Below are 13,079 nucleotides of genomic sequence, written 5' to 3'. Positions count from 1 at the left end.
AAATGCATAATATCAACTTGACTGTACTTTAGTTAATATTGAGTGTCGGTCGATGCAACAATTTGTTGTTCTCTTTCCTTCATTAAAGAAAACTTTTCTTTTTGAACAAGAAATATTCAAGAATGTTTCCTTTTTTCACAAATTTGATAAATGTTTGACCAAAATAATTTTTACGTTTTTATCAAAACGAGCTTTACAGTCAGCGAAAATATTATGCTGACGCAAAATATTCTCAGCGGTAGACGGATCATGGGTTAGAGTCCCCTAGCCGTCAGACTAACCTCTCCATGTAACGCAAATGCGGGTTAGTTCCATCAAAAAGTCCTCCACGAAGACAAATTTCTGCCAATGCTTGATCCTAAAAATCCCTTGTTTTCTGGATTGGGTTCAAAATTTCAAGGCTTCGGAGTTGAGCATTGGTAGTCTCAAACCCAAAATTGGGAAGGCTGCTCAACGACGTTTATAAGAAAATAAGATAAAATTTAAAATTTTATTTTATCTATTATTTATATTTATATATATTATAGATTTATTTATATTTATTTTCAAGCAAGTTGACTTGAAGAATTCAATCTTTTTATAAAAATTCAAATTTACAAAAATTTTGACTCTTTGAAAATGCAAATAGTGGTCACTTGCGGAACTAATGTTAAAAAGTTTCAAAAGACATTGATGTTTCGCAGAACTCAGGTTGAAGATGTCTGTTTTCTTAAATTTAGAAGTATGCTAGGTAAATATGAACCGGAATTTATTAAGTTGGAATTCGTCAGTGAAAAAATTATTTTCGAGTACAAATTACTTGAATTAGAAGAAAAAAGTCAAAAATTCTTTTTGATAGATTTTTACCTCAACCTCGTGTACACAAGGGTATTAAATATTTTATAAAAATACAAATACAAAAATGTATTCAAGTACAAAAAAAATGTCATAAAAGTATTGTAGTGCGAAATCAACTTTCAGTTTTTTGTTTTAAAACATATTTGCTCTTAGCAAGCATACATGAACAGAATATTAACCCTTTTTTCAAATAGACAAAAATGATTTACAATTTTTACGTATGAATTTTGCTAATTTCAAAATGTAATCAAACATTTTAAACCGGTTAATGTTAGCTTTTCAAAAGCAGCTAAAGTTCAAATGGCTATCCTATAGAGATTTGGGAAATTTATAATGCAACAATCGTATGAAAATTTCTCCTGAAATTGGTACATACTAACAGTTTAATTGAGCAAAGTACGAATGAAATAATTAACAGTTACCTGTCAGGTCTTAAAGTATGATTGTCAGTTGTATAATACCACAAACAATTTACTTAATATGCCGAGCATATGAAAGGGACACATTAAAACATAACTGACCTAAAATCCATTTAAAATGTATATCCCAGCTGGTTAACTATTCACGGTAGACAACATGATAAATGACCAGTTGTCATAGAAGATTAATAGCTTAACGCCATCATTAATTTGAATTTAACTTGATATAAATTTATTTAACAAACTGCGTACTTACTTTAATGATTATGTAAGAACTATTTGAGTACTTTTCAAAATCATTTATCCAAAATATATGCCTTTGTTAAGCAAATATAAAAAGTTTGAGAAATACTGAGATATAGATAACAGAGAATAATAAAATCATTGACGTGTAATTGGAGAATGTCTTTTATCAAAAATATTAGACATCATAGAGCATTGTTGCACAAAATACCTTTTTTTAAAATTTCATTGAAAATCAAGAATAAGTAAAAAGTAGTATATTCAAATGCGCATGTGCTAGCATATTGAAATAACAGACAAAGAAGACCGGCTGTTATTGCACTATGCCTTGTAGAACTTAGACTGTTTTTGCAAATAAGAGTCTATATTCTACTAGGAAACCATTATAGTTCTTACCGTTTTTTGGTCAAAAAGAAAATGATTTGCAGAAATTGTAGCCTATTGTTAGTTCTCGAAGTAATCTTCATCGGCATCTAGCACGTTCTGCTAACGTGTCTCCAGCTATGCCATCAATAAAACTTGGGGGGCTTTGGACGTAAAAAGAGTCTGTTTCATTGAGAAAATACTTTTCATGAAGGCGAGTAAAGAAGATGGCATCACCAAGTCGCTGTACAGTGACCCTGGTCACTTGTGAGGCACGCGTCCTAGCATTGCAATGCAAGAAGCCTACACCTTTGCGATTCACCAATGCTGGCTTTTTCTATTGTAATATCTGTTAAACACGTTTCAATTGCTGCGAGTACAGATCTTCTATGGTCATTTGACTCGATTGAAACAGCTAATAGTGAACCATCTGACGACTACTTTCGACCAGACACAAAGCATAATCTAGAACGGGTGCATAGGTGGTCTTGTGCTGTAAGGACAGTATTCTGGGGTGACAACCAATGCTTAGAATGCTAAGAAATGTCATTCAGGGCCCATTTTCTGTCGGCATTTGTACATCATCCATATTCGTTGGGATATCGATGTGGTACGGGGGCGGGAAAGCAACGACATACAGACTGCTACTCTCTATTTTGTGTGTACACGCCTAACAGCGTGCGTGCAACAAACCTGCTCCGTCTATACACCATACCAAAGTGGTGCAGCAGAGAGGTTCTTTAAAGAGGATAAAATTTCTCGACCTGAAATTTTGAATCCAATGCCTAACAGTCCGTTTATTCACAACCCTATCTCTAAGCACTTGACATATTCAGCAACTTGCTGCAGCTGTTGATAAGCCCACTTTCAATACGTGAAGAAAACAGAACCATATGAGGCGTTTGAACATTTATATTTGTCTACTGTACGAGTTACGATTGATGAAAATAAGCGATGGACCTGCTTTTACAACGAGAGATATTCCTATTCTCATCCGAATGGTTTTAAATCACGTAAAACACTAATTTCGCATAACTATTCTCATTTTATTCAATGGCAAAGCAAGAGCCTTATTGGTTAACTTGTATAAAACAACTGCTTTCTTCTTCATCTAAATGAACAGTAGGGCTTAAATCATGCATCTAAAAATTTCTATTGTAAAATTTCATAAAGTTTCGAAAATATAAGATATTAATTTGGAAATTTTCTTTCAGTGGCAGTAAAGGCAATCACAGCAGCATTCGTAGTAAACAGTGATGCGTCGTTATAAACTGTCTCCCAATTCTGTAAAACCAGCGTTTTTTTTCGCAGTCTACATGAGCAAAAATATTTTAATAATGTGTCTAAAAATTTGATTATAAAAATCATATATTAAACTTGCAAGAAAGGAGGATATTTTTTTATAAAAACATATTTTTTTCAAATACTGCAAAGACTTTTGTTCAATAAATATCAGCATCATTTAAAGATAATGGAGAGGTGTTTTTATAAATTAGTGTAAAACTAGTGTCCTCTCCTTAGCCTGAATGCACAGTAGGATTTAAATAATGTTAACAAAATCCTATAACAAAAATCCTCCATTAAGTTTTTGAGAAAATAAATAAGTAAGAAAAAACTTTTTTTCAAGAGCAACTGTACAAAAAATTTCAATAATTGCCAAGGAATATGAATCCTGTATAAAGGTTTTGAAAAAAGGGTGTTATTTAGTAAAAACTATTTTGCTCAAAAAACAAACGCATCCAAAACAACAAATGCCAAATAGTTTTATTAGAACTGAATAATACATGCATGATATAATGTTGATTTTTCAAAGAATTTAACTTAAGTTAAGAAAATACTAGTTCGAACATAGGGAAAAATGTTGTTTCGAAATTTCTTCACTTAAAAGACTTTCACAAACAGCTTTGGGCGCTTGCAGTGTATGTATTTATAATGTATTTCGAGAGAGTAGAGTGAAAATAAATTCTCCTTGGCATCGTTGTAAATGAGGGCATTTTATAAAAAATAAGAATGAGAAATGGCTAGCCGTTTGCATTGGACATACTTTCTGCTCTTTCAATGCTTTCAAATATCAAAACATCTTTTCAGAAAGCATTATATACACACAAAAACACCATTTGTTTCCAAACAAAAACAAAAGCTCATTTTTAAATTAATATCCCGTTTTAAGAACTAAATAAAAATAAGCATTTTTAGTAGAATAAATTTAGAATATATTCTTAAGAAATTAAGAATATATTCTTAGATCTTGATTTAAATTTATATTGAATTCAAAACATTGTTTGAAAAAAAAGAAAGCGCTTATTTGAGTTTCTGAAAGTTTTTTTAAGAACTTTTTCTTTTTCTATTTTTTTTTAACCTTAACTGTGTAAGAACATTTAAAAATTTCTATTTATTTTGCTCAAAAGAATCACGTTTCCAAACATCAGAAAATGAAAGAACTTGAGTGCGAAATTACGCTTATGTACATCAGATTGCGTCTTTAAGGAAAACATTCAAAAATACCCTCTTTGTTGTCAAACGGAGAAAAATAAGTTTTTTTTATAAATATTTTTTTGAAAAGGGATAATGAAATTGAAAAGCGTTGAAGATATTTTTCGGTGAAAAAAATGTTGATTTTAATAAGGAACAGGCAGAAGTTGTTATAGCGCTGTTGAAAATAAGCATCACATACAAAACAGCTCCGAGTAAACTGCTGTCCTCTGCGTTAATTTGCTCTTGGAAGTTATTTGTCAAGAATAAAAAAGATTTCATACGCACTGGGCATTTTTCAAAATGTTTTCATTTTCTCTGAAATTAAAGTCTTGTACAGTGAAGAGAATATTTTTTTTGAAATTACTTATGCTGTAAAGAAGCAAAATATTATGAAGCAAATGACATTAACGTTTCAAGATTTCTTTGAAAAATTTTAGTGTGAAAAATATGTTTAAAAGCTAACATTTTATTGAATGATGCAAGTTATTTTAAAATGTCATTTTCCTCAAAACCGAAAATGAAACAACTTTATCAAATTTTTACGTGAATATAATTATCTTTAATATTTCTAAAATAGGTTCCTACTTTTAGAATTTCTTTTAATTAATGATAACGATTTCTTAAAGAAGTAAGGAGGCTTCGCCTCTTGCTCTTTTTACTCACTAGCCCCCATGAATGTTTTCATTCGTCATTGTTTTCTTTTCCTTAAAAGTAGATATTTTCCACAAAACAAAGATTGCTTTGTTGGTAAAATATATCATTATTGTATTTATTGTATTATGTAAGAACAAATTAAAATACTGATCATAATGAATAGAATCTGAAAAAAAAATCAACTGTTCTTTAAAAATATTACTTAATGAACACTCATGTGGCTCAACAAGAAATAAATGAGAAGTGATTTTACTCGAAGAAAGGACTTACATTATAATAAAAGTTTAATTAGGAAACAGTTCTTATCTCTCTTGAACCTTAAAAGTTTTCTTAAAATATTTAAATATGAATGCTAAGGTTTGTATTTGACTTACTTGACTTAATGCTTCTTGTGGTCAAATGGCGCATTAAGTCACAAGCAAGGCATGCCACCCTTTTCAATCCAGTGCTGATTCCCCGATACTCCCCTTGCTCAGCCATTCAGAAGCATTTCCTTCTTTTAGGATCATTTGGCGAAACGTTAGCTTATGTCGTCCTCTCTTCCTCATACCATCTGGAGCTCAGGTTAGTCTTATTCGTGTTAACATCATTCTGAGAATGCGTCTCACTCGCGTTTAACTGTGTTTGTAACTGTAGCTGTTGTGGGTCTACAGTTAGTTTGTTAATATAATTCGTAGTCGGTTATTTTATATGGGCCTTAAATTCTTAAAATTTTCTAAGGCTTGAAATGTGTCAAGTTGATTTTCTTGCTGTTTTGTCAATTTCTGTGCTGCTGCCATAAAGTAGGACTGTTTTTACTGTTCAGTTGAAAAGTCGCACCTTTAGTTTCGTTTGGATGTAACCTGTTTTCTAGACCTGTTTTGGATGTAACCTGTTTTCTATTGAGTGTCTTGAATTTGAACTGTGCTTTTTTTTTCTTTCTACCACTCTCTGTCGATATGTTGGCATCGAGTAATAAAAAATGGTGTACTCCAATTTTGTGTCTTTTTCAACATTGTTGGTTTCTCGAAAACAGGATATAGTAATCATCAGTAGTCTTTACATCACCGAAAAGTCTATCCACTTGTAGTATATTCATGCTACAATTTATCATTCCATTAACAATCTGCTTTGCTTTTACAACATCGTCACAACATCCCAGGTCCTTATCCTTAGTTTGAATTCAGGTTAGGTCAATGTCCTCATTTGCGAATGGGGTCCTTACGGATTTTCCTTATTTGTGTCATAGTCGCTTCCTTGCCAGAGTCAATTAGATTGTCGTCTGTAGGGAGACCACTTGCCACCACGCCACCATCGATAAGAAACGTAGTTGACCTGCTCGAGATTTACATTTGGTAACATCAATCAATCTCCTTCGTTTTTCCGACTTGGAGCATCATCATAACATTCCATGTTCATAACCTTAGATTGATTTTAAGTTGGGTCAGTGTCCTTATCCACGAATGGGGATTATTAAGGCTTTGCATTATTTGTATCATAGTTAGTTCCTTGGCATAGTCAATTAGATTGTGTTCTGTAGGGAGACCACATGTCACCACGCCACCATCGCTAAGAAAAGTAGTTGACCCGACCAAGATTTACATTTGATAACATCTTATCTCAAACTCCCCTATTCTGTTCTTTAATATTTATTCATTGTTTGTTACTTTTAATATAAAGTCAAACATGAGCTTATATAATAAACTTTTGAAGATAGAATTTCGTTTTTTTACAACAATGGATGAATAGTTATTATTAAAAGCAATGAAAAGTGAAAAAAATCTCGAAAAAAGTGTTTAAAAATTTCAAGAACTTTCAAACAAATTAAGATTCTAAAAAAAAATCAAAACTGTTAAATTCATAAACATATGTAGCCATCACAGTACGTTTAATTTCATCCCGTACAGCATTTCTTTGGCTTGAAGAGTGGGGTGCATGGTATTGTTTGCTACAAGTTTAACAGCTAATAATTCTCAAACTGATAATCGAATGTTAAATTTCTTTATTTTATCATATATATATATATATATATATATATATATATATATATATATATATATATATATATATATATATATATATATATATATATATATATATATATATATATATATATATATATATATATATATATATATATATATATATATATATATATATATATATATATATATATATATATATATATATATATATATATATATATATATATATATATATATATATATATATATATATATATATATATATATATATATGCAGTTTTTGCGTAGCAAAACAAAATTTAATATAAAATTGTGTAACTTAACCTAAAACAGTTGTGGCAATTGCGATTTCGTTTTAAATCGTGAGATATTTTGGTAAAAAGGTAATTGTAAAATATGTCCTTCTTCCAAAAAGGAGAAATATTATGTGAAGTTATAAAATTAGGTACAAGAACTATTATCTCTACTTAGTTAATGGAAAATATCTACACAAGATTTGATATACTTAACCTGCTGGAAATGGCTTAAAAAATGGGCAAAATTGGGAGAATGTTTCACCATAATATACTATTTCTCTATCCAATAACATTAATTATTGGTTTTGCTGTGCGTTAAAGACGGCGGATTAACTTACGACTTTTTACATGCAGAGCCATCAGTGGGTTAAAAAAATTTGAATTCGAAGCATTTTCCGTTTTTGAGGTATGTACTAAATGTTTAGACTACAATGAGACTTATTTTCCGACTAGGAATCACACTATTTAAATTTCAAAATGGAATAATTAGAGAGTACATTTTCTTAAATGTTTTGTGTAAAGTTCCAGTTTAAAATTTTAAAGAGACAATCTATGGTGCAAAATAATTGACGTTATTGCTTGATAATAACAAATGTAATATCGTTAATTTTACTTCATGAATGTATAATGTGCTGTGCTACATTTACAAATTTTAATCTATTTTGCAATGTGAAACATGCAATGCCATTTGTAAAATGTTTAAAAAAATCGATTATAATTTGGTTTACGAATTATCATGAAGTCGGTTAAGAACTTAAGAGATGCTTGTTGAAATGCTAAATGTTTGATTTGGGAAGACATATAGTAGATGTATTTATATTATTTTATTTTGGTTTATATAGGAAATTATTTTAGTGGCTTTATTTATTAAACCATTAGGGCATCCAACTGATTTCGACACCAGTTTTTAAATTTTAATTAATTAATCTAATTAAAATTTTAATTTAATATTGGTAAGCAAGTGTTCTAAAGTTATAAATTTATCGTAAAGTTTATTATTGTATAAAATCTTTTTCAAAATAAAAGTTGACTTGAGCTTAAAAACACTAAAATTTTTTTGTCATGCTAACAGCTCTGTTACAAGCTGTAAGGCACAAGTTTCAAAATAATTTTCCTAGATCAATGATGTGATTACTAGTATTTTGAACTATAATCTTGAAAAAGATTTAAAAAAAACAATATGACGGAACGAATTATGTTGGTTAAAATATTTTTTTTTTAAAAGGAAAATTCGAACTATTTTTTTTAAAGCTTGATAAGAATAAAAATTTCTTCCTTAGACTTTAGTTTTTAGTTCAAAACATTGCTAACATTATACAAAATGTACATAAAAAATTTCAAAGAATTTTATGATAAACCGATTTTGTAATGCGTGCCAGCGTAAAGAAATTTCTTAAAACCAACGTTCTTCAGAAAATGCATTTCAAAAGCAGGAAAATTCTAAAGCAAAAACAAATCTGTCAACAACAAAAAAATAAAGAATTCAAAATTAGGTTCTAAAAATGAATTTTATTTGTCTTAAAATATAATTTATTCAAATAATGAAGGTTAAAATACTTAATTCATAATCATCATTAGTTTCGCTAGTGCTTTCTGGTTTGGTTTCGTCTGTCAGCATACGGAAAAATAACTGTACCTTCATTTTAAAAAAATCAGAGATAAAAAGACACATAGTAGATGTATTCATATTATTTTATTTAGATTTATATAGGAAATTATTTTATTCATTTTTGGAGAAATATTTGAGTGGCTTTACTTATTATGCCATTACGGCATCCAACTGGTTTCGTCACAATTTTTTAAAACGTTTCATTGAAATTTTAATTTAATATTAGTAAGCGAGCGTCCTAAAAGTATAAATTTAAAGTAAAGTTCATTAATTTATAAAATATTTTTCAAAATAAAAGTTGATTTGAGCTTAAATACGCTACAAATTTTTCACGTCATGCTAACAACTGTGCAACAAGTTGTAATGCACAAGCTTTGAGAATTTTTTTCTAGATCACTAATGTAATTACCTGTATTTTGAACTAAAATCTTAAAAAATTTAAATAAAACAAGCAATGAAACAGAACAAATTGTGTTGGTTAAAAGTAATTTTTTTAAACAAAAATTCATAATATTTTTCATTTAAAGTTAGAAAACTAAAAAATTCACACTTAGACTTTAGCTTTTAGTTCAAAACATTGCTAATATTATACAAAATCTACATACAAAATTTCAAAGTATTCTTTTAAATTTTAATAATAAAAGGAGCTTTTTTTGTAATGTGCGTTTGTGTAAAGAAATTTCATTCTTCAGAAAATGCATTTTAAAAGCAAGAAAATTCAAAAGCAAACACAAATTTGTCAACAAACAAATCAAGAATTCGAAATTAATAATCAATAATTTGTCTTAAAATATAATTTATTCAAATAATTAAGGTTAAATTATTTAATTCAGAACAAAAAACATTTAGTTTCGCTAGTACTTGCGGCTTTTGTTTCGTCTGTCAGCATACGAAAAAAAAACTATAGCTTCATTTTTAAAAAATCTCAGATAAAAAATTTGAAAGATTTTGGAAAGCTAATGATCTAAAATTCGAACGCAGAATAAATATGAAAAGCTACAATATAAGAAATATTTTATAAAGTTTAATTTTATTAAAACTTTTTTACTATTATTTCTCGACAATCAACAGGATTCTAGAGGATTCTTGAAGGTTGAATTCCTTAGATATTCCTCTACAAAATTATCAGAAAAACTAAAATTTAATTTACTTTTTTATTTTCTTTTTAAAAAATAAGCATTTTATTGTTATTTAATTATGCGGCAGTTCAATGTTGCAGGTTTCTTTCGAAATCATTCTGCGAGAATTTAATATTTTCTTAAGTCTTTCAGAGATTGCGGGAGTGATATTTTGCATTTTTATAATAGTATTCATAGAAAAATGTAATCAATGCACTTTGAAAAAAAAACATTTTAATTTTGTCTGTGAAGACGACTTGAAATAATATTTTAATTGCAGCCAATAAAACATTTCCCCAAGTGAAAGTTTGATAAATAAAGTTTTTTTTTAATTATTGAGTTTTTATATTTTACGGTCCAGTTATGTCAAAAGTATCTTCATTTTATTGCTTTTATAACATTAATCATCAAAATATCAAACAGAACTCAAGATATATTTTTTCTTACTCAAATGATGAAAAAAAAACTAATTTTTCGCCATTCGAACTTTTGTAATTGAAGCGAAAATAGAAAGTTACATTTTAATTAAATTATGCGATGAATCGTGAAATAGTCTATATCTAGATAAATGAAGATAAGTCTGAGATTTTCTGCAGCAAAGAGCAAAATGTTTAATTTCTTTACACCCATTTCCTTTTCATTATAAATCATTATGAAAAAGTACTTATAATGAAATATAACGTATTTTATTGGGCATAGTGCGTGCAGATTTTTTTTGTAACTGAAATATCTTTTATACGCGTATACATGTTTCATACATTCATTATTTAGGGAAATTTAAATTACATTAATTGATTGTTTTCTATTCGAAAAAAGGCATGCTAAATGAAATTTACTTCTTATAATAATTTTTCGTAGGTTGTTTTAGTTTTAATTTATCCATTCAACTCATAAAGGAGTCGGTTTCAGTAACTGGTAGAGCCAGATTACTGTTTTTTTATTGTTATATATATTAAAATTACTTCTCGAACTGTATGATTGGAATTTTATTTTTTATTATCTTGAGGTTTTATTACTTCATTCTGTAAAATACACATTTAATTTTATCAATAATAATTTAAGTATTTTTTATTCCCAACTAAGAATTCAGAAGAAATATTAGGGGCTAGAAACTATAATTTAATTAATCTTTTATTCATTAGTTTAAATTTTTTACATAAAATTTAATTATATATTGATAGAAATTAATTGGATAAACCAGTTAAAAACAATTTATTTAATTGTTATTTTACCATATTCAAACAAAATAGTCAAATAGTTATAAATAAGATGGTATTCAAACAGTCAATTGTGAGAAAACCGTTTATTAAATGCTTCTACATAAAACGGTTAAACAGCCAGAGTTTATCGCCCCATTTTCGTCCCACTTGATGAAGCCACTTATTTCCTTACAGCAGGGTACATATTATAGCCGAGAGAACTAATCTGTATATCTCTTGATCAAAGCTTGACGTAGCACCAAAGACCAGTTCAATTTCTTTTTTAAAGTTTCGAAACCATACTAATTGTAAACGATTTCCAAACCGTAAAAGTAAAAAACATTCTTTACTATAAATTTTACGGTTAATTGAAAAAACAGACTGCTTTCGGGTATTTTATCGTAATCTTAGAATGAAAATTTTAAGTGTAAAGTTGAGCTATTGAAAGTATATTTGTTTCAATCCAAGTTTAAATTGTTACGTATGTTGTTATTATACTATTATTAAATTTATCTCTTTAATTTGCAAAACAAAGGCTTTTACTTCTTAGTAAATAAATTTCAGACTATGTGTTTTGCTATGAATTTAATAGACTATATACCATGCACCACTGAAGTTAAAATTATCAGATTGTACTGTTTAAGTTACATTGACTGAATTTCTTTCATTTTCTATCATGCATGTTACTTAATTTAATTATTGCCGTATTTAATGATGCAGTATGATGTAGTAATGTTTATTATCATGATAATTCTGCAGTATTTATCCAGGAACAGCAATACTGCATAATGAAAAAATAATATTCAATTTTCAAGGTAATGATATCAGAGTGTGGGATTAATTCTGTTTAAAAATCATCAATGAGATTCAGGGCCGTGGAACCTGTATTTATCTGAATGGAGTAAATTTTCTGACCTTTCGATATGCATCTTATAATCATTAAGTAGCTGTAATTTTCTGAGTAGTGGATAGATGCTGTTTAAACTAAATTAAGTGATTTTGCTTTCTTAACTATCATGTTTGTCACAGACTTGTTTTAAAATAGTTTAATGACCTGTTAAATTTATTTTTATAGTTTAAATGTATTTTTTGTTAATTTTCACTCTTAAAAAGAGTTAATTCCAGATCTGAACTTAACAGGCTTTTCTGAAACTCGCTATACTGTATAATATTTTTTGTATTAATATTCGTATTAAATATTTGTATACTCATATACATATTCATCTTGACGTTACATCAACTTGAACTGAAGACAAACATTAAGTGTTATATGTTTGCTGATAATAGGTGCCGTTCATGACTCATTTATTGGACTTCTTTTCATTTTCCATCTCGTACACTGCTTGATTAATTTAGCGTAGAATACAATATACGTAGAAACAATAGCTAGAAGCGATTATTAATAGGCTTTTCTGAAACTCGCTATACTGTATAATATTTTTTGTATTAAATATTCGCATTAAATATTTGTGTACTCATATACATATTCATCTTGACGTTACATCAACTTGAACTGAAGACAAACATTAAGTGTTATATGTTTGCTGATAATAGGTGCCGCTATAATAGTCCAATAATAGTAGTTAATAGTCCAATAATAATAGTCCAATAATATAGTTTGCTGATAATAGTCCAATAAATGATATACTGTATAATACTGTATATCATTTATTGGACTTCTTTTCATTTTCCATCTCGTACACTGCTTGATTAATTTAGCGTAGAATACAATATACGTAGAAACAATAGCTAGAAGCGATTATTAATAGGCTTTTCTGAAACTCGCTATACTGTATAATATTTTTTGTATTAAATATTCGCATTAAATATTTGTGTACTCATATACATATTCATCTTGACGTTACATCAACTTGAACTGAAGACAAACATTAAGTGTTATAT

This window comes from Parasteatoda tepidariorum, chromosome 3, assembly GCF_982258835.1.
Source record: "Parasteatoda tepidariorum strain Cologne lab strain chromosome 3, Ptep-v5.0, whole genome shotgun sequence".
In the NCBI taxonomy this organism is placed as follows: Eukaryota; Metazoa; Arthropoda; class Arachnida; order Araneae; family Theridiidae; genus Parasteatoda; species Parasteatoda tepidariorum.
Note: the sequence above shows the minus strand (reverse complement) of the source record.